The following is a 4,955-nucleotide window of genomic DNA, read 5'->3' as shown; positions in this document are numbered from 1 at the left end:
CATTATAAGCAAATTCCACAAAGGGTAGATAGTGAATCCACGTTTTAGGTTCCTTGTTCCAATATGCGTGCAGAATATCCTTAATTACTTGATTAACTCGTTCTATTTGTCCCCATTAGTTTGTGGATGATAAGCAGTGCTGAAACAAGTTTGGCTCCAATGGCTTCAAATAAACTCTTCCAGAAGTGTGATGTGAAAAGAGAATCATGATCACTGATGATCCTTTTAGGTAACCCGTGTAACCTAGAAATCTCTTTTACAAAAGTTCTTGCAATATCTAAAGCTTTGTAATTGGGTTTTGTTGGAATAAGTTGAGTGACCTTTGTTAGGATATCTACTATTACCATTATTGATCTATATTCTCCTTATACACAAGATAACCCAACACTACACGATATAGGCCCTATACCGACCTTAAAAGCGACAAAAATGTTCATAAAGAAATTTTCCCCTGTCATCGCAAAAAGTGGAATTATTGGCAATGCCATAGAACAGTCGGTATTACGTCATTATCAATGTCGCTATTTGCGTCGATATCACCGATGCAAATAGCGATGTTGATAACGACACTTTGCGGCGTATTTTGCGACACTAATAGCGACGTGTGTAACAAATTTGCGACGCTAATAGTAAGAGTAACGGGGAAAAATAAAATTTGTGGTAGGGCAGCAAGCTGCTCTGCCACATATAGCACAATGTGCTTTATTTGGGCCATACAAAATAGTTTCAAAAATGTGTACAATGCTCGTGTAAATAAAGACAAAGTGTACTTAAATCATAACACTGATACATGAAATAAATACATGATCGCATAATGAAAGGGACTGGTATAATCATGGCAAGATACTACTACTACACATAAAATGTTTACACAGATCACGTGACCAAAAAAGAAGGGTGTGTGAGCTCCAGGGATCTAAGGGCGAGCTATAGGTCATCGCCATCGAAAACCTCATCCCACGACAAAGGAGCATCGAATGGAGTCTGCAAAAAAAGAAAAAACTACACATCAATCCACCATACAATAATGCATTCTAATTAAACATGGTAACTATGAACAAGAAAGATGAGTGACTTACACGGCCACCGCATCCATACAATCAGTCGATCAATACAGTGAGACCGTGCCTCTCTGCATATCGAGTCTCAAGGCCGGTGGAATCGTGATTTGTAATGGAGTGCTGCAAAGAAAACAAAATACAACTGTTAGAAACACGATTGTCAATACAAAGGATACAACAAAAAAATAAGCAAGCAAAACAAAAGAAAAACTTACAAAGTCCTCCAGATATGTCCTATGGCCACCACTCCCAAGATGATGGACCACTTTGAACCATTGCACATCGAATAGGATCATGGAGAAGCTACGATAATCCACCGTGACAATACTTTGCAAGTTTCCAAAATACTCCATCTCATGTCATCCGTGCGACCATATTGCACTATATATTTTGTATTGTACATTGAAACACTCAATTATTTATCGCATATAAAATATAGATATGATAAACCCTAAACACATCATCACCTTTGGACTACGTCCCCTCGAGAATTCCCACTCCTCGGTTAAGACTTCCGCCCCTTCATGAGACGCTACGATCAAAGATCCATATAACCATTGCATTGACATAAACCACGGAATCTCCTCCGTGTCCTCGGGATATCAAATCACTCTATGGCGCGTATTACGTCGAAATTTAGATCGCACTTCCTCTAGATCTTTCCTAGCTTCCTGGTACCTAGCAAGCCACATTGTCAAGCACTTTTCTGAAAACTAAAATCCCCTAGTCAAATTGTAGTTAGGTTTGATTTTTGCTAGTTTAGTTGTTGTGTGACAGTTTGTTTTGTTGTTTTGTAATTCGATTTATTGTGTTTGTCTAGCTTAGGATTTATTTCTGTCTTTTTGTTTGATTTGTTGAGTGTGAAACTTGATAGCCTTGGTCGAGTTTGGTATTTTTTTGAACAGGATAAGTTGGAGTTTGCTATTAGCTACCGAACATTGAAGAGCTAGGTATGTATTCTTGTTGCGATTCATGCACATCACAGGGATTATGGGTTCACGAGCACTTCACGTTGCACTTATTGATGCACTGCACTCGGGGCTCGTCTCCTGTCCTTATCAAATATTTCCATGCCAAGGGTTGGGATTATGCACGTTTTGCACCATCATTGAGCACTTGCACGGCATGAGGTCTGTTGCAATTATATGCAGTAAATTTTAGATGCACATGCACATGAGAGAGCACTTGTCATTGAGCACGCACATTTCTTGCACGCACCATTTGGGATGTTTATCACAAAGTTAGGAACCTCTGGTTGAGAGTGTAAGGAGGTTGGGTGAGTTCGAGGGTCGTGAAGGATGCCATCAATTGTGAGAAGGGTTGTTCATGTTTGGTCAACATCTTGAGGACCACCATTTTCTAGAGTGATGTGAGATTATGGGCAGGCAGAGTGGAGTATATCATATCTTCTTATGAGAGTTGAGAGGTGAGGATAAGGAATTTTAAATTAATAAGGAATTTTGTTTGCATTTTGCATGACGCACGATCACATCTAGATAGGCTAGGCATGATTCTTCAATGCATACATTATTTTTGTTTGTATCATGGATTGATTAATTGCATATCATAGATCAATTGCATTTTTTAATGAGATCATGTATGGTTGAGCACGAAGTTCCTTCCAAATCATATTTCTGCTAGGGCACATTGCATGAAAATAAGATTCCAAGAATGGTTTCGCTCCTAGCATTCAGAAGGATGCAGTTGCTCAGGTTTAAACAGGAATTTTGGGAACGGAAAAACCATTACCCTCTCAGAGATTCAAAGGGACCGGCTCACTAGGATAACTCTAGAGAATTGGTCTGTTACCTTGAAGGGTGACTCAAAGCCTAAGTTCAATCAATTTCTCATTGATGGGATTTACAGGAACAGAGTTTCCTAATGCCTCTGATGCTTTATTAAACTATAAGCATTTCATGGAGCGTAGATTTTATTGCAGTTTTATGAAGGATTAGGAGGATGCAAAATTCCCTTTATGCATGGACCACCCTCACAATGTTGTTCTTCTGATATGCTCCTCAGGGTGTTGCCCATACATATGCAATACTAGTTATTGACACTCAAACTGTTTGGATCAATATTGGAAAGACCATTCAGGAGTATTGAAAAATTGTGAGTTCAGAGAGTATGCTTTGGATAACCTGCATAGGAGGGGGTTGAGCTCACGAAGTAATCAAATAATAGGAAGAGGCTCCACTAGAGTAGGACCTAGAGGAGCACAATATTATGATCACAGACTGGTTCCTGTTGATATCTATGAGCCACATACATCAGATCATTCTAGGATTCATTCATCTCAAGAGAAAGATGATGTGAAAGGGTTTGGTGTGTCCACTTTACAGGGGCAAAGTTTATGGATGGAAGGCAGTGCTACAGCAAAAGATCCAGAAGGCGGGTAGATAGACGGGGAATCTCATACACAAAGAAACAGCCAGGAAATTGATGCTAGATCTGAGTGTGTGGTGCCGCTGTTGGGCTTGGCAATTCAGGACATCATGACTCGTGGAAACCAAAGGGAGCGTGATTGTGAATGTGCACTGGCAAGGAATGCAAAGCAAGGCCAGCAGAAGAAAGATGATCTAACTCCAGAACAAAGGAGAGAGAGAGAGAGAGAGAGAGAGAGAGAAAATCAAAGGCTTCTCCCTCCTCATTGATACATTGCATCCCTTCTACACCGCCTTTCCGAGAGGGAAAATAGACAAGCCATGGCAGCAGAAGATTGCTACCGCCTACGTCTGGCTAGACTTAGTGCTCACCTCTGGCCTTCCCCTTCCTCTTCGGAGCGTCTGGCAGCAGGCATTAGAATGGATGGCTGCAGGGCCAAAGGTGCAGCCCCTGGGTTCAAAGTTGCTCTTCTTGGGGCTTCTAGTAGCATAGGGCAACCCTTGGCTCTTCTATTGAAGATAAACCCCTTGATCTCAGTCCTTCACTTGTACGATGTGGTAAACAAACCAGGAGTGACATCTGATCTCAGTCACATGGACACAAGCACTGTTGTCCATGGTTTTGTTGGCAAGGATCAACTTGAAGCATCCTTGGAGGGTATGGAGCTTGTGATTATCCTAATAGGAGTACCCGGAAACCTGGGATGACTCGTGATGATCTATTCAATATCAATGCTAGTATAGTGCGCACCCTCTGTGAAGGTGTTGCCAAGTGCTGCCCTAGGGCAATCATTCACCTTATTAGTAACATCTGCTTTTTATTCTGATGAAGCCTTAGCATAAGAATCGTCGCCAGCAAAGAAGGGGGGATCCTCCGTCATCACAAATTCTCGCATACACCATTTAATAAGCCGCCTTCTTCTTATTAAGAGTAGCAGCAGGGCTTCCATGGCTTCTCCTGCATCCCTGCATCGTCTCTTTTGAAAAGAAGATAGAGAATCAGACCACAGAGAGAGAGAGATGGAGAGAGAGAGAGAGATATGGAGACCTCGTGCAAGCGGAAGAGGCTTCCTGATTTCTCTATGGACCTCACTGGCACCAAGTTCGGCCATCTGAGGCGAGTGTTATGAGAAATGATTACTTGAAAACCTTGCCGAATCGATATTCTGAGCACGGAGACTGGTGCTATGAGTCTTTAGAGATAGAACAGAGAAGAAGAGCGACAGAGAAAGATGGAGAGATTAGACAGAGAGAAAGGGGAAAAAGGTAGCCGTAGTGGAGGACACCTTGTCTATCAGGGTTTCAGTTTCCAAAGAAATGAACCATCTCACGAATCAAAAGAACGCGTCAAGAAAAGCATGGAGTTTTTTATTAGTTTCAAAGGCTATATTATAAAGCTTAAACTTTTAAAGTTTAAAAAAATAGTGTGCCTTAGCGTGTTAACATTTGACCTTGTAAAAAATCCTAAGGCTTTTTGGGAAAAGCAAACACTTCTTCAACGTAAGAGAGG

At 41.3% G+C, this 4,955-nt stretch overlaps 1 pseudogene; it reads left to right on the top strand.

Annotated features, from left to right (window-relative positions):
* Positions 1 to 3,766: 3,766 nt before the first annotated feature.
* Positions 3,767 to 4,153, top strand: LOC148040162 (malate dehydrogenase, glyoxysomal pseudogene; annotated as a pseudogene).
* The last annotated feature ends 802 nt before the right edge of the window (positions 4,154 to 4,955 follow it).

This window comes from Lygodium microphyllum, chromosome 2 (assembly GCF_053477565.2).
Source record: "Lygodium microphyllum isolate KBCC chromosome 2, Lygodium_microphyllum_v1.1.10, whole genome shotgun sequence".
NCBI classification, from domain to species: domain Eukaryota; kingdom Viridiplantae; phylum Streptophyta; class Polypodiopsida; order Schizaeales; family Lygodiaceae; genus Lygodium; species Lygodium microphyllum.
The sequence above is the reverse complement of the archived record's forward strand: the minus strand, read 5'-3'. Positions and strand labels throughout refer to the sequence as shown.